Source organism: Ceratotherium simum, chromosome 26 (genome assembly GCF_057802395.1).
Source record: "Ceratotherium simum simum isolate JZ-2026a chromosome 26, ASM5780239v1, whole genome shotgun sequence".
Lineage (NCBI taxonomy): Eukaryota > Metazoa > Chordata > Mammalia > Perissodactyla > Rhinocerotidae > Ceratotherium > Ceratotherium simum.
The window spans coordinates 38,767,273-38,784,101 of NC_141925.1; positions in this window are offsets into that span (position 1 = coordinate 38,767,273).

The window sequence follows — 16,829 nt, forward strand, 5'->3', positions numbered from 1 at the left end:
TAAACATCATGCTAAGCACTTTAGGTAGACCTTCTCACTTAATCCTCACAACATGATGACTACTTGCTCATATTTGCACTTAATAGCACCCTTATTTTACAGTTGGGAAAAACAGGTTCAGATTAGTTCATTCATTTGCCCAAAGTCACACAGCCAATATGTGGCGGAACCAGCATTTGAACCTAGATCATTTTGCCTCCAAAAGCTGAGCTCTTAATACTATGCCTTATGTTATTAAACAGCAAGCATTACAAAGTGGTGAAATTATGTTCTTGTCATCTGTGTGAAAAACAGTTTTGGGGCTGGCCCGGTGGCGCAAGTGGTTAAGTGTGCGCTCCGCTGTGGCGGCCTGCGGTTCGCCTGTTTGGATCCCGGGCATGTACCGACACACTGCTTGGCAAGCCATGCTGTGGCGGCGTCCCATATAAAGTGGAGGAAGATGGGCACGGATGTTAGCCCAGGGCCAGTCTTCCTCAGCAACAAAAAGAAGAGGATTGGCAGATGTTAGCATAGGGCTGATCTCCTCACAAAAAACAAAAAACAACAGTTTTGATCCAAGATGTGATAAAATCATACAATTAGAGAATCTTAGAATTGTAACGGGTCCCATGGGATCATCAAACCCAACCTCCCACCGGTTGGAGGAGTCCCCATTCAACTTGTAGGCACGTGCCTGTAACAAATGCTTAATAACTGTGTTGAACTAGAGAAGACATTTCCTGGCAACAGATTATCCAGTTTCTGCATGAGGGTCTTCCAGTGATGGGGAGTTCATTGCCTCTGAAGGCAGCCTCTTCCCCCCCCCCCTTTTTTTTTTTTGGTGAGGAAGATTGGCCCTGAACTAACATCTGTGCCAATCTTCCTCTACTTTGTATTTGGGACGCTGCCACAACATGGCTTGATGCAGCGTGTAAGTCCGTACCCAGGATCTGAACCCACGAACCCCAGGCTGCCGAAGCGGAGCGTGTGCAGTTAGCCACTACACCACCGGGCCAGCCCCAGCCTCTTCTATTTTAAAACAGCTCTGATTGCCAGAAGCTTCTTTCTCTGCTGAAAACTACATTGATCTGTAGTATTAACGTCTTTCTCTCATTGCTCCTAGTTGCAGGAAAAAAATTAAGACAATTTTATGATTTGAACATTTGACTGAAAAGTTTTTTGCTGCCCTTCAGTCACCACATCCATCGTAGCCTTCCCTTCTCAACCTGCAAGAGGAAAGGGAAACAAAATATTAGGGTCATATTTTGTTTGCTCAAGTTTGGGCAAGTTAGAGCAAGATTTGTTTTCTCAAGACGCTACATATTCTTTTTAACATCAAAATGTTGGAAAGGAATAAAAGCAAAAAAGGAACAGAACAGTAGAATCTGCATTCCAATTACATCAGTAAATGGGTGCATGGAGCATGCTGGTTGAATTCGATAGAGATATTTGCTACACTACTGGGGCAGGGGAAGCCTGTGGTTGATTCTATCAAAAATTTTTGTTGTTTTTACAAAAGCATGGGAGCCATCTGAGTGTGATCCAGTCATTAGCTTGGGTTCTTTCCTTGCAGAAGGAACAGTTAGAAACACCATGTGCTAGTTCTCAAAACTTGTGACCTGCACATTCCACCCAGGAGGCTAGATTCCCCATCAGTCCGTTATTTCTATCTCCTTGGTCAGGAGCTGCTTCTAAACCTTTGTCTTTTCCCCTGACTGAGGAAGGAGGTTAAATTCTCCTCGATTTAGGAAGGCTCAGGGAACCACTGAGACAGCGAGACCTCCCGGATTCCTAGAGAACACGGAGGGGGTGGAGCTTCGGGGGAGGGGCGGTGCTGTGACGCACTTCCGCTAAGCTTTCCAGGACTTGTTCTATTTGTCTTGAAGGTCTGGTCTTCGGCTTGTTGTGTCTTTCCCGGGCCGAGCCCACGGCTCTGAGTTCTTGGCTGCAGGTGGTGGAGGGGACTTGAGGTGCATAGTCACTGTCTCTGGCATTTGGCTCCAGCAGGGTGTGGAGAGAAGCCCCTCTCCCACATTTCACTCTCCCCCTGCCCAATCCAGCTATGTACTTTGAGTTAACCCAAATGATGGGATTGATTAGGAAGGGCAGTGGAGACAAAACAAGACACTAGTATTTTTCTGCCCTTGTACAAATCATAGGAAAATTTCACCAGCAAGTGCAGCTTTGGTGGTTTGGATCCAAGGAGAAAGAACAACCTAGAGAAGTTCCAGAAGAAGGAAGCTACAAAAATTAGGGTGGTCACAGATTTGAACCTGCCAAATCACAGATAGTAGAACTAAGAGACACTCCTTGAAATCGGAATGAGATTAGGAGAAAAATTATCAGAAGTACACTTGCTCCATGGGTAGTAAACTAATGAAGTACCTACAGAGATACAGAAAATATAGCAGATAAAAAATTAGGGATATTCAAGGGTGAGCACCAAAGTGGAGGAACTAGTGTGTTTTGGAATTGATGTCAAGGACAATTTTACCTCTTCACAACCTGTCTGTCCCTTGGTGCCTCTGACAGAGGCAGAACGATGAGCACGATGAATCATGAGTTGATGCAATATGGTAACTGCTTTGTTTTATCCTTGGCTGGAAATATTACAAATATATACCACTGATCATGAGGGCGACCAGGAGAGAATATGACTGGATTAGCACAAACCCATCACCAGGCCTAGATAAATAACCTTGACAAGCCGTTGGGACAATAGTATAATCTTGTTTCTAAGAGAAAGAAAGTTAGATTTGTTGTGCACCTGATCATGTGCTTATTTCTGTGCTAAGTACCTTACATGTTGTGTTAGTCTGCTCTGGCTGCCATATCAAAATGCCACAGACTGGGGACTTAGAAATTTATTTTCTCACCATTCTGGAGGCTGGAAATCAGAGATTGGTAGAGTTGGTTTCTACAGAAATTGTAGAGTTGGTTTCTACTGAGCCATGTCTCCTTGGCTTGCAGAGGGCTGTCTTCTCGCTGTGTCCTCACATGTCCTTTCCTCTGAGCGTGTGCACTCCTGGTGTCTCTTCCTCTTCTTATAAGGACACCAGTCCTATCAATGAGGGCCCCACCCTTATGACCTCATTTAACCTTAATTACCTCCTTAAAGGCCCTATCACCAAATACAGTCATCCTGGGAGTTAGGTCTTCAATGTATGAATTTTGGGGGGACACAATTCAGTCCATAACACATGGCTTACCATGTATTTACAATAACTACTTGAGTGTATACCAATTTTACAGTTGGGCAATCTGAGCCTCAGAAAGTTAATAAATTGTCCATGGTCAGATAGGTAGCAAGAATTGGAGTCAAGGCTATGACCCTGATGTACCCAGCTCTGAAGCCTGAGTTATTTCTCTGCAGTATGTGGAGTATCTTTTTTCTTATGTATTTCGATGAATGTTTATGCTCTATATAGTGCTTTAAGTTTCCAAAGCATTGTCATATGATCTTCAAAAGCTCTTCAGGGAAAGCAAGCAATATAGTCCCATTTTGTAGATGAAGAAAATGGAGGCACAGTGATATTATGACTTGACCATAACTCTGAAATGGAGCCTGGAGCCTCAGGTCTCCCAAATCCTAACCTAGGTAGTGCTCTACACTACAGTGGGAGAAAAGAAGGTTGGGATATGATGTTTTCACAGCTTTCTAATTCTCTCATTCTGGCAGAAAATTGCTCGAATCTCCCCTCCCCATTCCAACATCTTTCCAGATAAGGAGGGTTGACTGGGATGTGGAGACTTGGGGCTGTTTCCTTGCATGTTCCCAGCCTCCCAGGGAGGCTTCAGTTGGCATAGTGTTCACCTCAAAAGGGAGTGTATTGCCATATCTCTCCCTTAAGACAGCAAGATGTTGAGAAACTGCCTTCCATTCTGGGACCCTAGCCAGTCCTAGTCCAGGAATGAGAAGCCTGGAGTATGACCTTAGACAATTTATGACAGCTCCCCAGAATTATCTCTGAGGCACTCTGAGCAAACCAGGGCAGGAGCAGCTATGGAAAGTGGATTATTAGTGCATCATTCCCAGCCTTGAGGGTCATGGAACAGCTTTTTCTTTCCTGTTTTGTCTGTCATCTTCAACATTAATCTTCTTCTTAGGAAAGAGATCATCTCTTTAATTGGGGGTCCTTATGGTTTTGGAGGACTATTTGCCTGATTTTTTATTCTCAAAACCTGAGTAACAAGGGTAAGAAGTCAGCTTAGCATGTATATTAGAATATTAGTTACAGTCTTAGAATATTAGTTTGCTTCCAATTCTTTCCTGTGCACTTGTAGCTCAGTAGGGAAGTTCTGCTTTGTTATGTATTAAGGGTACTGGCGGTTTAAATGATTATAAAGTGTGTTCACATCCACTATCTCACTTTCAATTTGCAGTTTCCCTGTAAGCAAGATGGAGCAGGTATTATAAAATAGACCCACCGGCCTGGTGGCTTAGCGGTTAAGTGCGCAACTCCACTGCTGGCGGCCCGGGTTCGGATCCCGGGCGTGCACCGACGCACCGCTTGTCCAGCCAGGCTGAGGCCGCGGCCCACATACAGCAACTAGAAGGATGTGCAGCTATGACATACAACTGTCTACTGGGGCTTTGGGGGAAAAATAAATAAATAAAAATTAGATGGGGTTCAGGTGTATTTCCCTAAAAAAATAAATAAATAAAATAGACCCAGAAAAATTCAGTAACTTATCTAAGATTAACAAACCTATTAGCAGAGCTGGAACTAAAAAGCTGAGCTTAACACGACAGTGGTGATCTAAAACAGGAAAGTTAGGAACCCCTGATGAAGAATAAAGAAACTCAGCCTGCCCCAGTATCCTCATTATTGGGCTTTGTGATTAGGAGGAATGTGCTTTGTTCTGTGAACCAGAGGGTTGGTTTCTAGCTCTGGCTTTCCCACTATTACCTGTGACCCTGAGCAGGTCACTACTTTCTCTTGGGCCTTGTTTTTTCTCATGGGAAAGGTGAGGTGGTTGGATTAAATAGCCTTAAGGCCCCTCTGGCTCTAACTCTATAATTCTGGGACCTTTCAGAGTCAGATATAAATGGGAAAAAGAGACCCTGATCTACATTCACTTATTCATTCATCATTGTATTCAACAAATATCTGTTGAGGACCTACTATGTGTGACATTAACTAAAAGCATAGAGTACAAATAATTAAAAATTTTCGGAAATATCACAAATGAAAAGGACAGGGTATAATGCGAATAAATAACAAAGGGACTTACTTTAAATTGGTGCACAAGGAAGAAGTCTAAGGAAGTCAAATTTAAAACTGAGACCAGAAAGAAGGAAGGGAGCTGAGAGACTGAATATAAAAACAGACAGTAGCCAGACCATATATAAAAATAGAACCTGGCTCACAATCTGCAGCAACCAGCCCAAGAAACCAACCTATAATCTACAGTAAACAGCCCAGGGAGCCAACCTACTATCTACAAGTCAGACTTGTAGGAATTCAGACCACTGTCTTCAGCAACCAGTCCAGGAAGCCAAACAATAGCCCCTGTAACAATCGTCCCCAAATAACCAGGACTTGATTAATAACTGACAGCTTCCCTAATATTTGCTCTTGCTTCCAACTTAGTACCAACTGGGGAAAGCCAAATATGTGCCCTTAACCAGTCACATAGGATGCCCTGCTTCTAGTCAGCCCGCCCAAAGCTTCCCCAGGCCAACAGCCTCCAATCAAAGCACACATGAAACCTTCCCTGTTGTCCACTCCTTTGCCTGGCTTTGAGTCTCACAACACAAGTGATGGTGGCTGACTGCCTTGCTATAGCAGGCTCCAAATTAATAGCCTTTACTTGCTTTCATTTGGGTGGTCTCTGTTTATTTCCACAGAGCTGGTCAGGTGAATAAAGTGACATAGTCTGTTCTAAGCAGTGGAAACTGAAAGGAGATCAGTGTGGCTGCAGCAGGATGGACTAGAGGGAGAGTGGTACGTGGTGAGGTGAGAGAGGTGGGTGAGGGCTGATCATCCAGGGTCTTGTAAAGAATTAGATTTTATCCTAAATGCAATGGGAAATTATTAAAGAGTTTTAAGCAGGGGAGAGACATAATCCTGCTTATATATTTAAAAGTCATTGCTGACTGGAGAATGGGGGCCTTAAGAGCAGAAAGAAGCAGGATCACTTAGGTTACGCTCCTTGGTGCCTTAAGACATAGATGATGGAGGCTTGGACTCTAGTGGGAGTGGGTTGGAGAGATGAGGGCTAAGTCAGTTCATTATTTAAAAATAGAACCATAGGGCCAGCCCCAGTGGCCTAGGGATTACGTTCTGCATGCTCCACTTTGGCAGCCCAGGTTCGGTTCTCAGATGTGGACCTACACCACTCATCAGTGGCCATGTGGTAGTGGCAGCTCACATACAAAATAAAGGAAGATCGGCCACAGATGTTAGCTTAGGGTGAATCTTCCTCAGCAAAAAACAAAAAACAAAACAGAATGATAAAAATCATGGAATTGTAACTCATAATGGCTGGATTTTATGGTATGTAGATTATGCCTCAAGAGTGCTGTTTTCAGAAAGTAGAATTGACAGAAGTTAATGATACGATGGAGGTGGGGTAGCGAGAGAGAGGTAGATGTCAGTATTGATTACCAGATTTCTGGCTTCAGCATTGGGCAGCTGGTGGTGCCATTTACTGGGCTAGGAATGATTGGGGCAGGAGCAAGGATGTGATTGATATGGTATGTGCAGGGTATAGGGAGATAAAGAGTTTGGTTTGGGACATGTTATGTTTTGAAATACATGAAAGGTATTGAAATGGAGATATTTATTTAGTAGACAGGTTACAAAGTCCTAAGCTCAAAGGGTAAGTGTGGGCTGCTGATGTGAATTTGGCAGTGGTAAAATAATAAATAGTGATAAATAGTGTTCAAAACCATAGGAATGACTGAGATCACCTATGGAGAGAATAAAAAGATAGAGGAGGACCTTGGACTGAGTCTTGTAACCCTCTGACGTTTAGAAGCTGGGTAGAGAAGGAGGAGCCAGTAAGGAGAGAAAAACCAATAGATTATAGCTAAGAGAAGACAGTGTTTTGAGGCGAAGAGAATGGTCAACTTCTGAAAGGCTACCAAAAGGTCAAGCAAAATGAGGATGGGAAAAAAATCATAATTGTGTTTGGTTACACGGAAGCCAGTGGTAATTCTGGCAAGAGCAGGTTTAGTGGAGTGGTGGGGGTGGCATCTGGATTGGAGTGGATGGAAGAATGACAAGGAAACAAAGAGGGGTCCATGCCATTTGGATGGAGAAGTTTGGCAGCATTGCGGAGCAGTGAGTCATGGCGGGTGAAAGGATGTGTAAGGGACAAAGAGGAGGTTTTGTAAGATGGGAGGTATCAGGTCAGGTTTATATGCTCATAGGAATAAACCAGGAGACAGTGAGAGATTAGAAGCCAGAAGAGAGAAAGAATAACAGAATTGATGTTCTTGAGAAGAAAGGAGGGCAAGAAACTAGAGCCATAAGTGGAGGTATTTACCTCTAGTAGGAGAAGGACCACCATCTCCACCATACAGGAGGGAAAAAGGAAAAATGGATGAACACACAAAGATTATAGATTTGGTGGTAGGAAGATAAAATTTACAATTATCTTTTTCAATTAAGTAAACTAAATCCAAGGTGAGATCATTTGCTGAAAGGTGGCTGAGGGTGGAAACAGGAGGTTTGGGGGGTGTTGAGAACTTGTCTACATGAAATGACTGTTGTTACTGTACTAGTCTTCTTATATATCTGGGCACCCATCAAAAGAGCAAATGAAACACCCCATTGGGTAATTTTTGTGCTACCCCACATCCTCTGTCCAACCAAGTCACTCAAGAAAATGTTCACTACATACATTTGATGTGTCATCCCTGTAGTAGATACTCTATGGAACAGTTATTCTTAAAACCTTATAAGGAAGTTGTCTTAAATAATGTGATATTAACTGTAAGTTAGAATGTTCAGAAAAGTCCATCCATGCGAGGTGGAAGGTCAGAGCACCAAGCTGCCTATCCCTGCAAGTGGCGGGCTGATGACCATCTGTCAAGGATCTTGTAAGAATGGGCCTGTATTGGATGGGGAATGGACCAAATGACCTCTCATGCCATGTGCCTGTCTATCAGAAAGTCTGTGAGGCTGAGTTAGCTCCAGAAAGTGTTATGGAGAAGGTGGCCTTGAAGGGCATATATGACCTGGAATGCCATAGATGTCAATGTGCACTTCTGTTTCCCATACAAAATCTCCCAAATATCCCTCTGTCCCTTCTTCCCTGACCATCCCCCAAAGAGTAAGGTAACAACTTGCTAATGAGAATATGTCAGAGAATGGTTCAATTTGACTCTGTGCCTCTATTTCCTGAATGACCTTACTGCTAGAAACTCAACAGACTTAAGGAGGGAATTGGGCCACATCTAGACTGCTTAAGCTTTGCAGAGAAGACTCCTGTTACCACCATAGTGATGTGGGGGCAACTTATAGCTGGAAACACAGTAACAGTGGTGGTGGGGTTAGCTGCTGTGGGTACATATGAGAAAATGTAACTGGAGGTGTCCATCTCTCTGCCGTGAAGGGAGCTATGAGCAAAAGGAGGAAGCCTTTCTGAGGCCACAGGAGGCTCTATTCTTTTTCCTCTCTGATCTCCACCCTACTCTGCCAATTGAACTCGCCAGTTTTGGCCTCAGCTCTGCTTTCTCAAGTTGCAGAGGGTGTTGGAAGCCACCTCCACCAATCAAATTTCTCCAGCAGCACCGAGGGTGAGGGCTCTGCAGAAGGATCAGGGTCTGATGGGGACTGATGATGGAATGTTAATGAAGCATCTCATAACTTGATTTTCTCATAACTTGATTTTCTTCCATTGCCATGAATTGTCTCCACACAAGTGTCCATAATTTGTGTTATAGCCCTAGCATTTATTTTACTAGCATTTGTCTTTTGTGAATCTGTTTTGCCCTGTGAGCATGTGAGCATGTGTATGCTGTTTTTCCCTTAGGAGGAAAGCTAACCAACGGTGTCTTCTGCTTCCTTTCCCCACTTCAGAGCCTAAAACAGGTCTGTCACAGGGGATGCCCAATGACTGAGGGTGAAATGACATGTGCTCCACCTTCTTGCCCAACATTGCTATTCCTATCCACCATTCCACCCTCTTCTTCCCCTTAGAAGTATCCTGTGTGGTCTTTTTCTTTAAGTGTCTGATCTCAAGTGTTTGTTCCAGCGAGTAGAGAGAGGAGCTAGCCCTCCGGGGGGCGGGGAGCCTTGGGTACAAACAGCTCATATATCACCTAGTGGCTATAGGGTGCAAGCAGCCCTCCACCTTCAACGTCCTAAATGTGAGCACAGACTTTTCCTCTCTTGGCCTTTAGACTTAACCCCCATTCACGTCTCCCCTCTCAGCCCATGGAGGCTGCTAACAGGATGTGGCCCCAAAAGATTCAGAGGAGGCATAACTTGAAATAAAACACAATGTTTTCAAGATTATGCGTTGGCCGATGGAACTGTGTGACTCCAAGGTGATCAAATGGAACACGAAACAGTTAAGTTTTTAATTGAGTAGGTCCTATGTGTTAAAAGTGCAAAAGGGGGAGAGATTAAAGTCTGCTCTCTCTTTAAGAAGAAAAACCCATATGAACATTGAAGAGTTCCTGAAGCAATGGTTCTTAACATTTTGGGGGTTAGCTAACCCTCTTAGAATCTGTTGAAATCCACCAGTCTCTCGCCAGAAAAGTACACATTTATACAGAGTTTTATGCAGAGTTTAAGTGTCTGTGGACCCACTGCAATTCCAAAAGGAAGGGCACAGGGGAAAAGCTGACTCAGAGGAATCGCATCAGGGGCAGGTTGGGGTGGGGGCCCGAGAATACTTAAAGTAAGAAAACACCAAAGTGCCAGGTATAAGATGGGATGTTCACCAGATATGCAGTTAGAGACTGGGGGAAAAGCCGGTTTATGCAGACTGCATTATGAGTGAGGAAGCAGGCAGAAAGAGTATTTTGGCAGCCCAGAAGAGTAAAGAAAAAGAGGAAAGGAAATTAGAGTTTCTCTTTATCGGCTTTGATGGTATATATCCTATACATAATAGTTTTTCAATAATAGTTCACAAAATATTTGTATTCCTCAAAAACATGAGAGTTGTTGCTAACCTGAATAATATTTGCCTGTGGGACCCAACATGCTTAGCCAGAGGCATACAATAAAGCCAAAACTGGACAGGCGGAGAAGAGAGGAACTCTCAGAGTTCATCCTAAAATCAGAGTTTATGGCTGAGATAACCCTAGTACAAATTTCAAGGGTTATGAACATTCATATCACGGCAATCTTGCCTTTTTTTTTTTTTGTGAGGAAGATCAGCCCTGTGCTAATATCTGCTAATACTCCTCTTTTTTTGCTGAGGAAGACTGGCCCTGGGCTAACATCCGTGCCCATCTTCCTCTACTTTATATGGGACGCCACCACAGCATGGCTTGACAAGTGGTGTGTCAGTGCACGCCGGGATCCCTCTCTCTTTCCCTCCTTTCCTTCCTTCTTTCCTTCCTTCCTGCCTCCCTCCCTCTTTCCCTTCAGACGTGTGTAGCGCTTACAATAAGCCAGGCACTCTTCTAGGTGCATTACGTATATTAATTCATTTAGTTCTTATAGCAGCCTTATTAGGTAGGTACAATTATTCTTTCCATTTTATAGAGGAAAAAACTGAGGCACACAGAAGCTAAGTGTCTTGCCCAAGTACAGGCTAATACGTGTTGGAGCGAGGATTCCATCTCAGGCAGAACGGCTTCAGGGTCTGCTCTTCAAGCTTCCTATTTGGGTGTACTTGATCTCTCAAGCTTAGAAAGCAAATTTTGAGGACCAAGTATCACACCTCTGATTCTTTCGAGTGCTTCATAGAGCCCAAATATTTGTGGAAACCCCAGCGAAAAGGTATATTACTTACTTAAAAGGAAAGGTGCAGAATCTTTCAAATTGGTTGAAGAGTAGATGGTCTCCTGTTGGCTGAATCTGAAAACTCAGAAGCAGTGGAACAAATCTGGCTCTGGCAACCCAGCCTGGGACTCCCTTTGTTCTCAGGAGAGGGATGCTCATGGGCCCTCTCTTTGTTCTGTTGAGAATTATCACGAAGCTACACGTCTATTTGAAGATCCGGCACTGTAACTGGCCACCGTGTCCTTTGTTCTGCTACCAACCTGAGATCTCCAAAGTCTCCCTCACTTTTCTAACTGCTCTCTACCCCTCTTTTTCTGCCTTCAAAGACCGATACTTCCCTTTTACCTTCCTACCAATTTTTATGTGTCTACTTATTTATGCCAATTTCTCTGTACGTCCTCGTAATGCACATCTGTGTGTGGGAGATACTTGCATACCTGGGGGGCACGGACATAAAATATGACTGTAACTGTATTTACTTACTTATCAAAAGGTATTTTTACATTTTTTTTCTTTTTCTTTTTTTGGTGAAGAAGATTAGCCTTGAGTCAACATCTGTTGCCAGTCCTCCTCTTTTTGCTGAGGAAGATTGGCCCTGGGATAACATCCGTGCCCATCTTACTCCGTATGTGGGACGCCTGCCACAGCATGGCTTGATAAGTGGTGTGTAAGTCCGTGCCTGGGATCTGAAACTGTGAACCCCAGGCCACCGAAGTGGAGCATGTGAACTTAACCACTACACCACCGGACCCGCCCGACATATTTTTTTCTTCCATGCAGAAAAGAGTGGCTAGGAAAAGACTGGGCTTATGAATAAGTATAGTTGCATGTGTCAGATCTTCAGCTATTTATTTTTATTTTAATGATAAAACTAAAAGTTGTAATAAGCCCAATTGATTTCTCACTGACACATTAAGAAACATTTTCTTCAATAAAACTGTGGTGCATATATCACTATGTAATCCTTGGTCAGTGTCATACTGTAATTTCCAGGTGCTTTCTCACAATACAGCATAGGCTTTTGTATCAGGTAAACCTTGGTCTGAATCCTATCTCTGCCATTTGGTAAATGTGACAATGGGCCAGTTACTGAGTTTTCTGAGCATTTTCCTCATCTGCAAAAATAGAAAACAGCTTCCAACTGTGTTACTGAGAACAAAAAATGAAAGCACCTAATGTAGTGCCAGACACATAGTAGGTGCTCTATCAATGTAACTTTTCTTCCTTCCCTCCAGCCTCTCTCCCATGGTTGTCCCCCTTCAGTTTCTGGTTTTGTTCCCGTATGGAAACAGAGGGGTACCAGTTGCTGCCTTGTATCTGCTGTCATCTTCAGCCAATTAGGGAGTAAATCTTGAGCAGTGGGGCATCAGTCCTGAGACTGTTAGTCTGGGGGGAGATCCCATATGTCCCAGAAGGAGATATGTTAGAGAAATGTACTCTAGTTGATTCTTCCCTCAATCCACAATGGTGACCCAGCTTTCCCTCTCAAACCTGGACGGTCATGACAAACCAGAGAGTGAAGAAGGCCCCAGGCTCTGGTCTAGGCAAGCCAGAAAACTTACCTAGTGAGAACAATTTTTTTTGGTGCTCATTCTTCATAGTGATCCTGATAAAGTCTCTGTGAGCAAGAAAGCCAAAGCTCCTGACTTGAAAATCTGGAAAAATTGGAGACAGATTGCATGGCTAATGACCTATTGAATCACAAGAATCTATTTTCCCAAAAGTAACAAGACAGCTAACAGGAACTAGGAGCCAGTGTGGTATAGGGAAGATTGTCGGCATTGTCATCAGATTTTACTCCCTTACTCCCTCTCTCTGTCTCTCCCATTGTTATAGTCTACTGGCCTCTAAGTCATTTTCTTTCATTTCTCCTTGATTTTAGCTCCTGGATCATTCTCACTCTTTAAAAATACTATTGTCATAATTCTTGGAAATTTCTATATAGACAGAAGTGGTTCTTCTAACACCCTGGTCTCTCAGTTCTCTGAATGCTCTCCTCCAATGATCTTGTCCTCCATCCTCCCCAATACACGCTCCCATAGTCATACTTCAGATGTTGTCATTACCTGAAACTCAGTTTCGTGCACTCCACCCTCTGACCACTACTGCCTGTCTTTCCAGCTTCCATTCTCCAGTGTACCCAGACTCCAACAACCTTTCAATACTGCCAGGACCTCCTATCCACTTGTTCGGGTGGCCACATGTTTGCTGTCCTTCACCCATTGACGTCCTCCCTACTCTCCTTGCCCAGTGTAAAGTCCATGGGCAGTCATTATAATCACTCAGCTCCCCGTCCCTCTTTGCTTTGGTATACCTACTCCACAAAGTCACAATCATGATTAAATTCAACCTCTGCCTACTCTGTACTTGCACTCTAGCCACTGGAGTGAAGAAAAATACATACCCTTGCCGACTCATCTTGTTCTTAGCTCACGACCTTAAAACCCAAGTGAGATTATGAGCACTTCCGCTTCTGGAAAGTGGAGTACTTTCCCCTGTTCCTCCCACAAAGTACAGCTAAGACTCCTGGACATTACATATAAAAGAAACATAAGAAGATTCTGAAAGGTGGAGAGAAAGAGGAAGACTATCTTTAGGATTTGGAGCCCAAGGAACAATGCAGTGAGTTCCCTGGGTTTTCATTTTGCCTCTTATATGCCAGACTGGGTGCTGGAGAAGCTGGCAACCTGGAAACAACAATGGACGCAGACTTTAAATAGCCACAAGAAAATCCTGTAGGAAAGGGGCAACTTAGCAAGACAGAAAAGGTTTAGACAACAACCACTCTACTCCACTTAAAGACCACAGAAAAAACTATGGCCCCACTCCCATCCCCATCAGCAAAGGCCGAGTGGGGAGTCTGGGCTGGTACCAGGCTGGTATCAGTGGAGACCACGTGGAAAACCTGCACTTCCACACTCAGCCAGTGGTAACGAGGCACCCTTCATCTTCTCTGCATACATGAGTATGCTTATAAAGAGAAGGAATCAACGGAAAGTAGGACATTTATTTATTTATTTTTTTTTTTTAATTTTTTGTTTATTGCAGTAACATTGGTTTATAACATTGTAAAAATTTCAGGTGTACATCATTGTACTTCTATTTCTGCATGGACTACATCATGTTCACCACCAAAATACTAATTACAACCCATCACCACACACATGTACCGAATTATCCCTTTCACCCTCCTCCCTCCCCCCTTCCCCTCTGGTAACCACCAATCCAATCTCTGTCCCTATGTGTTTGTTTATTGTTGTTATTATCTACTACTTAATGAAGGAAATCATACGGTATTTGACCTTCTCCCTCTGACTTATTTCACTTTGCATTATACTCTCAATGTCCATCCATGTTGTCACAAATGGCTGGATTTCGTCGTTTCTTATGGCTGAGTAGTATTCCATTGTGTATATATACCACAGCTTCTTTATCCATTCGTCCCTTGATGGGCACTTAGGTTGCTTCCAAGTCTTGGCTATTGTGAATAAGGCTGCAATGAACACAGGGGTGCATGTACCTTTGCAAATTGGTGTTTTCAAGTTCTTTGGATAAATACCCAACAGTGGAATAGCTGGATCATATGGTAGTTCTATCGGTGAGTTTTTGAGGAATCTCCATACTGTTTTCCATAGTGGCTGCACCAGTTTGCACTCCCACCAGCAGTGTATGAGAGTTCCCTTCTCTCCACAACCTCTCCAACACATGTTGTTTCCTGTCTTGTTAATTATAGCCATTCTGACAGGCGTGAGGTGATATCTCATTGTAGTTTTGATTTGCATTTCCCTGATAGTTAGTGATTTTGAACATCTTTTCATGTGTCTGTTGGCCATCTGTATATCTTCTTTGGAGAAATGTCTGTTCAGGTCTTTTGCCCATTTTTTAATTGGGTTGGTAGTTTTTTTGTTGTTGAGATGCATGAGTTCTTTATATATTTTGGAGATTAAGCCCTTATCAGATGTATGGTTTGCAAATATCTTCTCCCAATTGTTAGGTTGTCTTTTCGTTTTGTTGATGGTTTCCTTTGCTGTGCAGAAGCTTTTTAGTTTGATGTAGTCCCATTTGTTTATTTTTTCTATTGTTTCTCTTGCCTGGTCAGATGTGGTGTTTGAAAAGATGTTGCTAAGACTGATGTGGAAGAGCGTACTGCCTATGTTTTCTTCTAGAACTTTCACAGTTTCAGGTCTTACATTCAAGTCTTTAATCCATTTGGAGTTAATTTTTGTGTATGGTGTAAGGTAAGGGTCTACTTTCATTTTTTTGCATGTGGCTATCCAGTTTTCCCAACACCATTTGTTGAAGAGACTTTCTTTTCCCCATTGTATGTTCTTGGCTCCTTTGTCGAAGATTAGCTGTCCATAGATGTGTGGGTTTATTTCTGGGCTTTCAATTCTATTCCATTGATCTGTGTGTCTGTTTTTGTGCCAGTACCATGCTGTTTTGGTTACTATAGCTTTGTAGTATATTTTGAGGAAAGTAGGACATTTAAACGAGATAACTTGGTGGGAGGAGATCCCAGAGATAGAAGGGAACGGTATGGAGGATGCAGACTGTGATGTTCATCTTCCATGATAGGAACACTGCTTCCTGAGATACAGGAGGGAAGGAAAGGACCATAGGGGAAACTGTTGAGGTAGAGGAGATAGAAATTAAGGACATTCTCCTCTGGTGACCTCCTGCTGTCTTTGCAGAAGAGAGAGTGAGAGAGGCAGATGGATGTGGTGTCCTTTGCATTGATTCCTTCTCTTTATAAACATACACGTGCTTTCCCTACTATTAAAAACAAACAAAAAATACTTTGCCATAGACTTTCCTCCTTTGAAGTCCCATCTCATCTCTCTTCTCTCATTTCCAGGCAAGCTTCTTAACCCTTTGCAGTAGTCTCCCAGTCCCAGTCCTCTGTTGTAAATGCTCTTGCTAGTTACAGTGACCTGAATGGCACATACCTTTAACTCCTAGCGGTCTAAGCCCCAATCTACCCCCACTGAGAACTAACTCCATGTCATTTCCACAGCACACCGCAAGCCTCCTGCCTTTGACCATGCTGTTCTCTTTGCTCATCCATCCACTCTCCTTCTAGGCACAGTTAAATGTGACTTCTTCTATGAAGTCTTTTTCATGATTCAAGTCAAAATTCACAACCCATCCTCTCTTTCAAGGGCCTACAGAACCTTGTTTCTCATCTGTATTTTAGTACTTTATTCTTTCTGCTGACATTTTAGTTAGTTGTCATCTCCATGTCTGTCTTCCTTAAAGGGTTCAGGGAAACCCAGTAGGGGACGAGGACCACGTTTTGGTCCTCTTTGATTGCCCCTGCAGTATCTAACACAACTTGCCAGCAGTAGCTTCCAGGTGTCTCCATTTGATGCTTGGCGTATTTAGGACTTGGACGTTCTCTGCTCCTCATCAACTGTCCCACCCCATCTCTACCTGCCCACCCACTCCTTGTTTAGGTAAAGAGCTGAGCAAGCACCAGGAAGGAACACTAGGAATGACGATAGGTAGGAGGTGGGAGATGCCAGTGGCAGGTTGGAGGTGCCTGTGGCCTCCTAGCATGTGGAAATGATGCCCTCTCAAATTAATTAGTGCCCATGGTTGATTTACAACCGGTTGTTGTCTCTACTTGATGCCGTTTAATAGACAAAAGCCAGGCACTCTAAGGGGTTTTGCTGGATGTATGCCTGGAGAATAAAACATACATAATGCCAACAGACATGTGCAGCTGAGAAAACCTGTTGGCACAATTATCCTAAAATAAGGGATAAGCCAAAATTCATTTCCTTCTACTTTTGGAATGCATTTTTAACCATAGATTTTCCATCTTAATTATATTGTATCGAGTCTAATATTAAAATGATACTACTCTAACATAGAAGAAAACATTAGAAGCATTTAAGACCAAGAGTTCTAGTCCTGGTTGGTCAGTCAGTTTTCTCATCT